At 31.5% G+C, this 12,839-nt stretch overlaps 1 protein-coding gene across 2 annotated transcripts in view; it reads left to right on the top strand.

Annotated features, from left to right (window-relative positions):
- The first annotated feature begins 11 nt into the window (after nt 1-11).
- The window catches only part of LOC117122622 (SHC-transforming protein 1-like), a 40,391-nt gene continuing 27,563 nt past the window's right edge, over nt 12-12,839 (top strand). Inside the window, exon 1 of one of the 2 annotated variants that reach the window (XM_033268279.1) lies at nt 12-390. The gene's annotated coding sequence lies outside the window, so the exon portion shown is untranslated. Of the gene's footprint in view, nt 396-12,839 lie in introns of both variants that reach the window. The other variant, XM_033268278.1, reaches the window with a different exon arrangement.

Here is a 12,839-nt window from a genome sequence, read left to right as displayed (position 1 = left end):
TTTTTTCGCGAAAAGGGGAGCTGAGTAGGCCGTGTGTGAAGGCGATTAGAGAGGAGTATTGTGCTGCACTTCCGCCTTCAAATACGACAATCTGATTACAAATTTACTTTTCTTTCGAAACAGAAAACCTAAAACATTTGTATCATCTTCAATCCAGCTCGTTTTCACTAAGCACTTATAAATAGTGCGTTACGGTGTATGAATTTATTCTCCAAAGTTTCTAGGCCTACACTACATAGCAGGTAACGAACCAGGATAGGAAGGATAGGAGAGCCTAGAGAGTAGGCTAGCAGGGCACACACATCACATGGGAAAGGCAATCACGTTTATGGTACCCTAAAAGAAAGTAATAGAAAACTTGAGTGGAACAACGCTTTCTTCTATCATCGGGTAAGGTGAGTTACTGTCTATGTGGTCATGTTGATACATTGTTTAGTTTTGTTTTGATTTTGCCTGTAATAAATAATGCTAATAATATATCATATGGTATGATTGATAATGATGATCACAGGGTAGCCTATAGGCTAGGGCTCCTTCATCCGGTCCTTATATATAATCCTAGCTAGACTGATTATTAAAAGAGGGTTTGACTGCAGAGGTGTAGGCCAAAGTGTATTTGTATCAACAAATGACAGTGGTCCCAACCACCAGAAAACGAGACAGCTTCCCTCACACCCACAAGAAAGAAAAATCTCCCGCAAATTACAGTGTCAGTAACCATCTCCCGCAAATTCATATTATACTGTATTTACATATATTTCATTTGTCTCTGGGAAGAGGTCAGATCATTATTATATTGTATCACCATGCGAATCATCAAATTCTACTTATTTTCAAGACTGCTAGCTAAAGTGGTAGTATTTTTTGTCGTTGATTTCATCATCATCATTCCATCATCATCAACATTTTGCAGCCGCAAATGAGATCCAATTCACCATGCAACGCCAGCTTTCCTTGGCTAGCATTGGCTGAAATGTCTGTATTTACAATGAGTAAGAAAAAAAAACCAATACAAAAATTGACAAAACGGTACACATCATAACAGTATCATTACAGGTTAAAACTAGAAATTCAGAAAACATTGTGTAATAGTTGTAATAGTAATTGAAACCATAAAAATTAATTTGAAAATTATTCTTTTATTATAAAAAATATGAAATTTCTTGTATTATTGCTACTTATTTCTTACACATACTGTATTTCACTGGTAGTCATTGTTTAGTAGCCATGGTACTTATTTCAATTTGATAGGTAATATATGTCAACTGGATATGTCTCAGCTACTGTAAAACCTTATGTAATTAAAGATGCTGGCAAAAAATTGAGCAAGAATTACCAAAGTATAATCCACTTATCTAATGATTGGTCATTATTTTTAATCATAATTTTTAAATGTTTTTGGTTTGATATAACTTTGGTAACTTTGTTAAACATAGTGAAAACAATGTGCGCAGTACATTCATCACCATATTAATGATTGTTAACTTTTTATTGTTTAGAAACCAAAATTGTACAGCACTACTGTAACAGTAGGAAATTACGCAGTATGATTGTAATTTACAATTATACCCTATTCAGACTACACTCAGTTGCAAGTAATCGGTGGTAATCTAAAATTGATTACTTTTGATCGCAATCAACGAGCGCATTCACACCAAATATAGCAAGACTCAAAAACTTCATATTTCAACGGAAGGTCTCCAGTGGCTAGACCTATGTTGACCTAAGCCAATCAGTGGCTTTGGAATTCGTTGTTATTCGTTGGGATCGAATTTTGTGATAATCATGAGTAATAAAGATTGTAGCACCCAATTGCAATGGGTAACAATTGGGATATCGATTACTTATCGACTACTATTGGTGAGCTTTCACACACGATTGTGTTTGCGATTGGGTGTTGCAGTTTCTACAACCGATAGCAATGCGAGGCTAGTCTGAATTGGGTATTACTGTAAACAGTGGCTATTGTTACACAAGCCTTAATTCTGATTTGTATATGGATTAGATTACAGTAGGATTTGTGTAACAATAGCCACTGTCTATAAATTATTGATACTTTTTTTTTCCTATCTTTACCTTCTTAATATTATTTCTTCAATCTGTATCGCCTCATGACTACATTCCTTAGCTTGAAGGAAACATTCTTGGTATTTACAAATACTGTACAACTTGTGATAAAATGTGTGTGCATAGTTTTGGAATTTGAATGGATACTGTAATATGTACAGTACAGGTACTTTACAGATTACAAGCTTTCTGTTCAATGCACCCTCTCTGAAAAGATAAGAAAAAGTTTATCCCATGATTGAAAATTAAACTGTAAAATGCAAAAATAATATACACAGAGAGGTGGTATCAAGAGGAATAATTTATTTGAATTTGTTTTATTTTAATTTTTAATTAACAAATATCTCAGATTTGATGTTATGTTGCCAATTCAAAACTACAGTACAGTAGGTTTGTAATTTATTATCAACATCACCTGCACTAGATACAGCACTGTACAGGCAGTGATAATCATCATAAAATTCATTTCTTCCAAAGACAATATCCATATTTATAAATGAGACAAAATTATCATCATTATTATTATTATTGTATCACAGGCAGGTATAGTGGGATTTTAAATATACAGTACACCAGTAAGTTATACATATTTGTAATAGGAGGTAGAGTAGATAGCAATATTTAGCAGAGACTGGTTGACTGGGATTTGGGAATGTCCAAAGACCTTGGCTTATGAAAACTCATTCTTTGGTGTGCTGTATCTGCTGAGTAATAGATGAGTAATCTATATACTACTTTCTATAAATTACCTTCATAGCAACAACTAATCTAGAGTACTTGTAGGTATACATACACTATTCAGGAATTATTGGAAGAATTATTGCATGCTACTGTGCCAGTGTTTAATGTTCCATACAAAAAGCTATTAAAAAGGATTGATTGATTGTAGAATTTTATTGATACGGATGGTACTGTATGATAGCATATTTATATATTTTTATTATATTTTTTCTGTGTTTATTATTAATTTGTTGACCATAAAAAAGTAGATACTAAAATTTAAATTTTGTAATAATAATAATATATTATAGTATATTCTTAACAAAAGAAGGGCTTAATGGATTAATGTACAGTATTGTGGTTTGTTTTGTGTGTGTATTTTATTTATTTATTTATTTATAGTTTTTTGAATCACTGGTGTAACCTACTGGTACTTATTATTTGCATGAATTACATTCATTGATCCTTTTAAAAACAATGGATTATCCCATGTAATGCTAATAATATGTCAGTTTTATGCGGGGACTATAGTTTCAAGAGGTATCTTAAACAGGCTAAACCGCAATCATGCTGAAACTTTTGAATCATCATGACTTATGACCTACATATGGAAGGAGCTTACTTTCCACTTGAAAAAAAAATCATACCAGTAATTTATATTGTTTATATACATCAATAGAATTAATTTATAACATCAATATCTACTGGGAGTAAACCTGTATTAAAAATTACTGTATAATGATATAATTGTTAATGAGTTTATATTTATTACTGTTTTAATGATAATAATAATAATAATAGTAATAATAATAATAATAATAAATAAATAAAATATATATAGCCCAAAAGACAGCTACAGGTAGTTTCAAAGTGCTTAGAATTACAAGTTCTGTAAACAAATCAAAAGATGCATGTTAAGTTTTGTTTTGAAAATGTTGACAGATGTTGATACATGGATTTTGATATGATTTTGATACTTCTATTCAATTCTAAATTTCCTTTTTTCTTTCATCAAGTTTCAGTAAGTTCATACATCACATGCAGATTTGTTTGCGTTTATGAAGAAGGTGGATCAGAACCCAGAATGAATAATACCAAAGTGTAGATATTAAAATGAATAAAATTATAATAAAAAATTGAATGATAAAACATTAAAAATCTAGCACCCAGAATATTCGATTGATCAAAACATTTCTAGACCATGTGTTCAGTTAAATAAATTAATAGAATTACTGCAATTACCTTGTACTATAGTGTTACTAAAGTGGTTATGGCAGAGAAGTAGTATAGAATGGGGCTGTTTATTCCACTTAAAAGCCCCATTCCCGGCAAAATTTCAGTTGTCAAGAAAAATCTGATATTTATATGTTATAAAGATTTATAAATATAATATGAAATTACTAGTTTAACTGAATTTAGACATTCCTAAACATGAAAAAAATGTAGAATAAGACTGAAAATTTTACACAAAAAATAAATGCAGATGAATTTTTTATGTTTGATTTTGTGATACTGTAGGTCTGCGAAGAAAACAAAGAAGAAAACTGCTAGGCTAGGCCTAACCTTACCTCGATTTAGGTTCTGTTATCACACGTAAAAACTGCCGACGTGATATTTTCCAAATGCTAATATTGACACTTGTAAAATATAATATTTCATAGGAATTATTTCAAATCTGTTAAAATAGTGATTATGACCGAAATTTCGACAATTAAACAAACATATCTCAGGCCTACTCGATCAACCGCAGTGTGCTATATGCGAAGTACAAAAACTAATTTCAATAGAGAGGGCATATTTTATTGACTGTACAGTATAAAGTATAAAAGCGAGATAAATTCCAGCAGATGCGCTCTACAGTACAACCTCTGAATTTGCCTAGTAACGAAGACTTCTTTGAGAAAATCTCCTATGAGAAATAGTCTGTATTTCTCATTTTTTTATTCTTTTGTTTAAAACTAAAATTTATGCCAATATTTTTCCATTATTTATAATAATTAGAGTAATGCATTATGTATTTTTTCTAAAAAAAATTCCTTTTTAGTGAAATTTTGCCAGGAATGGGGCTTTAAAAGAGGTTACACTGACACCAAATTCACTTTATGCTGACGAATGTGTATGAATTTTAGAAGTACAGTATGTGTAAAATACTCAGAGAGATGGTACAGCTTTATTGTGATCGTTTTATGGACATTACAAAGCCTTAGGAATTTTACTTATTCAAAATCCTCATCCTAAATAAGGCCAATGTTTGACAGAACTTTTGGCCAACATAAATTGTGTCCGAAAGCTTTTAAATAAAACATATTTTATTTTTGGTTATTTTGTATATTATTGTGCATACCCATTGTACACAGGAGTATGAAGGGTATACTGTAGCTTCATGCTAACATTATGCATTATTTTCACATGTAAAGCTGCCATGTGGGTCAGAGCTTAATGGTAGCGAGGCAAGAGGGAGTGTTGCATTTTGGATTATGAATTCACAGAACATTGTTTCTGTATTTAACCAGATTTACTGGATAAGATTTCTGATTTCAAATTCTTCTTCTGACTGAAGTGAAGAAAATGAGTCATTCATTTGTAAGGAATTATTTAAATTGTTGGAATGCTGTACAAATATTTATTGTAAGTGCTATCCGGACAGAAATATTTTTTAATGAGAGTCATTAATGATTTGCCTGAACAAGTGACTATATTGAGTCAAATAGTTATTCCACTTTGCTGATGTAGTGTTCAGAAAATAATACTGTGTAAGAACTATGTAGGAAATATCCAAAAACCCCCAGAAATGTGCTGTACAGTATGGTAATCGATATGTGTAATGATCCTTGCGGGTAATTTTGTAGAATTTATTATTAAAGTATGATTGTAAATCATGTGCAACGAACTCATATTTTGCATACAATGTCGTAATCTGGAACCAGCTACAATTACAGATTCTCAATTCCGCCATTTAAAAAAAAGTTTTTGTTACCTGTTCAATGAAAAATTAATATAGAAATATTCTGTACAACTCCTAATTTCCGGTTTAACTTCCTGCGTGGATATTTGTTTGCGGAACTACTACCAAGTAACCACCGTAAAATCATTAAAAAAAGTGTGACCTTTGATGATGAAGTATCAGTTTTGGACCTGTTGAACCCTGTGGAATTGTCTTGACCTTTAACAGGAACTTGAGCTCCTTTCTTGGAAAAGGTGCCGCTCCATCAAATATTACTACTAGGCCAACATCTGGATTTATTGTGCTCAGAAGCATAATTGCTATTAATATGTTGATAATCCAAATGGCATGCTTTAGTATCTGTCTCTTATACACATCTAGATGTGTATAAGAGACAGATACTAAGCCTTATGTGGTCGAGTCTAGCACATACTGTTCTGTAACTATTGCTTCACCTACTGTACTGTTTAAACTTTGTAAAGTCTCCTAAATAAGTTCATGCATACTACTATAGAATACTGATATCCAATTTGAATATTTCATTTCATACTGGGATTGTTTTGCATGTTGATGAGAAAATTCTCCCTTAAATCTCATTAAGTCATGCATACTCTATAATAAACAGTAGAATACCATAATATCCACAGTAAAATGTGTGCCTACTCTATGCTGTGCTCACTAGCAGCATTCCTGGTTAAGACTAAAATAGTCTGTGGTTTCCTGTACTTCCTTCAATAAAATTGACTTCCATCATTCCGAAAGTGAAAATTTATAGAATAAACAAATAATATGGCAAAGATAAAAGTATCAGAGGATGGGAAAATACTTACCAATAGGCCTATATTTTATAAACCAGCTATGTCAATATTTTTTCATTCTATTCTTCTGTATTCTTTTTTTCATTGTCAAAACGAGAAAACATAGTAAAGTGAACCTACTGTAAACCACAGTATTACGTTTGTGATAAGATCTTCAACCACACGGCTTCACATACAATGTTTTCAATTCATCCAACTTGTTATTTTCAGTCTTTTTTTAACAAATAAAATGAGAACCTAAATGTACATTGATGGTGACAACATTTTCAACTTCTCTGCATTACAGTATCTTCTCATTTAAAACATTCACTTTCTCTTAATTCTTTACAAAAATATTTAAAATTCTTTTGCAAAATCCTGATTCAATGGACATGATGGTTGTAAAGAGATTCTCTTCTGAGCATACTGTAAGCAGTGAATATAGTTACTCTAATAGTATGCCAATGTTAGCTCTTTCTGTCTATTATTGACACAAGTATACTGATCAAAGGTACTATATGCCCTTAGAACCCATAAAATCATCTCCACTATTGTGATATGAGGGAGCTATCGATTGCTCGATGACGGTAGGACGTAATGACATCACTAAAAGTCATCTGTGCATGCGAGAACATTAAGGTCACCTCATCGAGTAGATTCTGGAACGCAATTTGGCCAAATCTACAGTATATATGCAGAGAACGTACGACACCGGGTAAGACGGTCACGCATGAGTGATTCCGTTCTAGCGTTGAGTCGTTGCACAAATCGAAAGCTCACTTGTAAGCCTATCCTCTACTGATACAGTATATATTCTCTAATGATTAACATGAAGGAAAATCTTTTCTCTTTTGTACGAAACATTTTGGTATGTTTAATGATTTAATGATTAATGACAACGGTATTAGCGGTACTTGGATTGAACCAAGTACCGCTAATACTTAAATCAATCTACACTTCTTTTTTTTTAAGAACCAGTAACATTTTTCCCAGGCTCAGTGTTCTTATTTTTTGCAAATTTCAGGCTCAGAAAGTTCTTATTTTGTTATTTTATTTTTACACACTTTTGAAATGTGATAGAAAATTATTGTACAGTAGGCCTACAGTCAGTATTATTAATGTATTGTATTAGTGAGGGTATTTATGTATATCAGTAGTCAAGCCTACAGCACATGAGGTACAGATAAGACCAAAAGAATATTACTAGGTTTTATTTATTAGATTTTTCTACTTTAAATTAGATTTTTCTACTTTTTAAAATATAAACGCTTATTTGACATTTTAACTCAGCCTCTATTTGTTCTTACAGTAGTTTATTCTTGTATTTTAAACAATTTTAGCAACAGTGTTCTTATTTAAAAAAAGATATTTTTTAAAAAGTGTACAACCTGGAACCTGAAGATGAATTTCTAAAGGTTCTCTAAAATTCTGGATCCACCCCTGATTGTTCAGCTTAATTTTTAATTTAATGATGTATTCTCTGTTCCCTGGGCTACTATGTTTTTACTCTCCATTTTTTATGTCTTGTGCTTGTGTTTGATTGATGTTTTGATGTTTTTATATTTGCCCACTTGCCTTATATTTGTAAATATCAATTAAAAATCTTGATATGAATTTGAATAAAATAATTTAATTTAATTTAATTCTCTAGATCACATTTTTTTTAAAGAAATTGTATGCTGTGTAATTTATGATACACTATCATTATTTCCATCAAGTAAAGTTGTTCATTATTTATACTCATACCCTTGAAAATTCTTGATAGAAGTTTATTGATGTCAATTAATAGGTGACGTACTGTACATACAATATTTTAAATTGTTATGTAGCTACTGTACGGTACATCTACATGTTGGGATGAAATTCCTCATTTGTTCTGATTTTCAATATGTTTGTGATGCATATCAACTGCTTTGTAGTATGACATAATACTGTAATAAAGATTTATTGTTAAATCAAATGACAACGTTGACAAATTTCAGATGAATTCAATTCATCTATATAGGGCCTATTTAAATAATCAAATATATATCAGGATTACCTCAACATGAGAGTTTGAAATAATGACAGAATTTCAGTATAAATTTGATTAGTAAAATTTAAAATGAGGTATAGTCCAATAGAAGTAGTCATTTGGGATGAGTAAATTATGGTAACTTAATAGGGGAAGTAAAAAGAGATTCTGGCTCCAGAAGTTGTACCAAGCAAGAAAATTAACTATATCAGATTTCAGATTCAAGAAAAATTTGTGATATACAATAGAAAATCATAAGGTGTCTCTAACCCCTAGGCCTTCTACACTATACAGCAAAACAGGTCAGGCTTAGAACTTCTGCATCTAAGTAGGTTTTTGTAAATTTAAATTTCATTTTTATAGTATAGTACTTTATTGCTAAATGTATCATTTATCAATTCCCTGGGTCACTATGTTTTTAATACCGGTCTCCCTCTAATTGAAGACTCCTCCAATTAAAGACCATCTCCGATTAAAGACCACTTTTCTGTAATCCCAATTTAACAAATGTCTATTATCTTTATTATTCTAATAATTAGAGACCAAAGCTGCCAAGGAAACGCCATTCCCAAAAGTGGTCTTTCATTGGAGGGAGACCTACCTATATTATTTATAATTTGTAAAATGTTGGTTTCACAGTAGCAGTTTGCTTGACCACCTTAGAATATGGTCAGATCTGTGATGACTCATTCCGCTGTACTGCTTTGCTTTATCTACTTCTGCTTGTCTGTAGTACCAAAATTACAGTAGCATATAAATGATACTTTCTTAGTAAATTACTAGATCAGCATTCCCTAGTTATCATTTAGAATCTTGTACTGTAATTTGTTTTCGTTTTGTATATATTCCATCGATATTTTAGACTGTATTTCTTTGGACTCGGATACACTGTATATATACAGTACTCTTCCACACTAAAATGCTTGTGGATGTAAATTTGTTTTTCCTACAGAGAATACACCATTAAATTAAAAATTAAGCTGAATAATCAGGGGCAGATCCAGAATCTTTGGAACAGGGGGAGGGGGTGGGGGTGCACAACAGTCTCATAATAGGTTAGTAGCACATAACATAGTTTTGCATTGAAATTTTTTTAATTTAATGGCAAAACGGGGGTTAGGGTTAAGGTACAAGCCCCCTACTGGATCTTCCCCTGACAATCTTGCAATATGGAAGTGTCAAAACAAACTGCTGTGTATTAAATCCATTGGTAGTTTTAAATATGAAGAGTTCTTCATACAATAATGCAAAATTTGCGGTTAATGCAGTCTCTTCATTTTCCAAAATGCTTCTTCCGATTTCTAGGTCTAAAGTTACTCCCCACAAAGTCCCCAATATCCAGTCTGGCAGTAGGGTTCTGTCAAATGGAAGATGTTTTAAAGATATTAGCGTCACTGTGTTTTCCAAAATTTGGCAAACCCTCAATTATTAAATTAAACGTTGAATCACTCATTTAAGAATCAAAAAAGCATTTGAGCTCTGTTCTAACTATCAAGTTTTATGTGACATGCCTAAATATGGTCATGATGACATCATATTATGACCATATAGGGATGTGTATAGGCACATAATGAATATGGGCATACAACAGTTTGTCAAATAAAACAATTAAATTTAATTTTTTGCGGACTTACAGACATTTTTAATTTACTAGGAAAATCCAATGGACCGTACTGTAAGCAAAGAATAGGGATGCTAGACCCTCTGTTGTGAATATAGTCTTTCAAATAGTAGGGCCTACTTTACTGTACAACTACGTACGTATATTATGGTCATGTGACTATGCTTGAGGTGTCATAAGGAAATGGTGTTGTTATCCTGGAAGTTAAGTGAATCATAACCCAAGTTATAGAGTCCTGCTTTAATGAAAAATCATAGAAATATTAAAAATTGTCTTTAATTGTTTATGACACATTGTTTAGGTTCATTGTGAACTTTGAAATGTACTCATCATGTTTTTTATTTTGAAATTTCTATTGTCATTCCTAATTTGTTTGCCATGCTGGTTTTGCAGTATATCGACAAAGAAAATGCTAAAAGTAAAGTTCATATTTTCTGTTTAGTTTGACTTCCAAGATTTAAGTAATTTGCATTGTTGTGTTTTATTGTAAACACTGTATGTTGTTTTACACTTTATATAAAAAGCCAAGTGCATGTACTGAAGAACTACAATAAATTAAATAGGAAATTTCAATTTTGCCATGCATAATTCATTAATCTTTCCTTCATGACATCAGAGTATTCTTGGAAAATTGAATGTGATGGATGCAATTAGTAATAAGTAGGAGCATAAAGATGTCGATATAATGGACTTGGTAGAATGGATTAGGTTTCTTGCTGAAGTTGGCCTAAAAATTTTATTAATGCACTTTGAAAAATGCAAAAGCACTTTGAAGATGATAAGCTTCGAGGTCAATAAATCCTACCAAAAAAATTTAAAATACCTTCATTTTGCCTTCATTGAGGTTTCATATCCTGAGATATGGTAATTATTTCTGATGATGATTCTATGCCACAAGAAGACATAATAACGATATTATCATCAATGATACTCGTTGTCATTGATGATAATATCGTTATTATCATTGATGATAATAACGATATCATCAATGACAACGAGTATCATTGCCATATTCATCAAAATTATCAAGGATGCAAGGAAACTTTATTTTTCCTTCTTTGAGGAAATTTCATAATTTTATAATTATTTCATAATAATTATCATAATCTCATCAATAAATCTCATGTTTTGTCAATTATTGTTGATTTTAAGTTACTGTATATTTACATTGGATGTATACAGTATATTGGGATGTTTCAAGAAATTTACATGAATTTACACTATGGTATTTTTTGAATGTGATTTGTTGTTTACTAAAAAATATGTTTTTTTTTTTTTAATCAACCTTCATTCTACAGTTTGTTTACCATGTTAAAATAATTTTTTTTTCCAAAAGTAATTTCCTTATTGTTATAGTAAACATCTCTATTTATTTATATAGCGTACTGTAGCAAAATATTTGTGACTTGTTAAAGACTGTGTGCTTTCTGTTTTGTAACTGTATTGTCTTTTATTGTCAATTAAAACAAAACAAAAACGAAACAAGTATTTTCTTTTACTCATGGTCCGGTAAATATTTAGTAATGATGGCAAAGTATGATAAACATCACTAAAGCTCTGTCTAGACTATCATACTTTATTTGACAAAAGCATGTGATATGCCTAAATATGGTCATGATGACATCACATTATGACCATATATAGGCACATTAGGACTGTACTGTACTGTTTTATGAGCATACAACTAGTGGACAGAGCTTTAATGTTACCGTTCAAGTAAAACAAAAGTACACTACAGTACTTTAGTTGAAATTCTATATTTAGCAATTTAACACAAGTTTTTGTTGACACAGTTCTTTAGTATTGTTTAATTATCTGGTTTCAAAGTACTACTGTACCGTAGTACAGTACTTAACATTTAATTAATGATTATTATATAGACCATGGAGGAATTAGTAGACTAAATACAGTTCAACCATGGAGGGAATATACAATGTCCTCCATGGTTCAACATTGTCATTAATTTTGTTCTGGTTTTTTTTTTATTGACTTACTTTGATTTTTACTTAAAACAGTTTTAATGTGTTTGGTGCCAATGCCATCAACATTATCATCATCATTGTTATTCTTTATTTGTAATTATTTTCTGTAATGAATGTACAGTGATATGTTTGTTTAACATCGGATTGTTAACAAAAATCAAAGTCCTGTACAACTTGAGATTTAATTAATGGTTACTATATAGACTAAATAGAATTTATTTTCTAGCTTTCGTCCACACAGTGGACTTTATCAGGACTGTCTCTTATACACATCTAGAGTAATGTGTGACGGAAATGGTCTGCTCTGCAGTCAGTTGGTTGTTACCATGCACCAGTGATGTTGGAGTCACAGTACAGCAAGATGAAACTATTATATAGGCCTAATGCATGAATAAAGTTCGGGGTTTGTCGGGTAGTGAAATGATTATTGTACATTTTAAGTGCTCCCTAAATGCATAAGTGTAAGCTAAATTACGGTGATTAATTTAATTAGCAAAAATATGGAGACTTATTTCGAAGTTCCCTCTTTGCAAGAGGGGATGCAAATGCTTTGTGAAAATGAGTACGCCGCGGTACTCATACAAATAAACACACACAACTGGTTAGCTAACAATATGCCAATGTAATTACACCTGGGAAGGAAGGTGCAATCACGTTCTGTTGCCTAGCAAACGTCTGTACTGTATGGGGGAGG

Source organism: Anneissia japonica, unplaced genomic scaffold, assembly GCF_011630105.1.
Source record: "Anneissia japonica isolate Jap-2015-1 unplaced genomic scaffold, ASM1163010v1 scaffold287945_len1679841_cov205, whole genome shotgun sequence".
NCBI classification, from domain to species: Eukaryota; Metazoa; Echinodermata; class Crinoidea; order Comatulida; family Comatulidae; genus Anneissia; species Anneissia japonica.
Note: the sequence above shows the minus strand (reverse complement) of the source record. Positions and strands in the feature narration are given on the sequence as shown.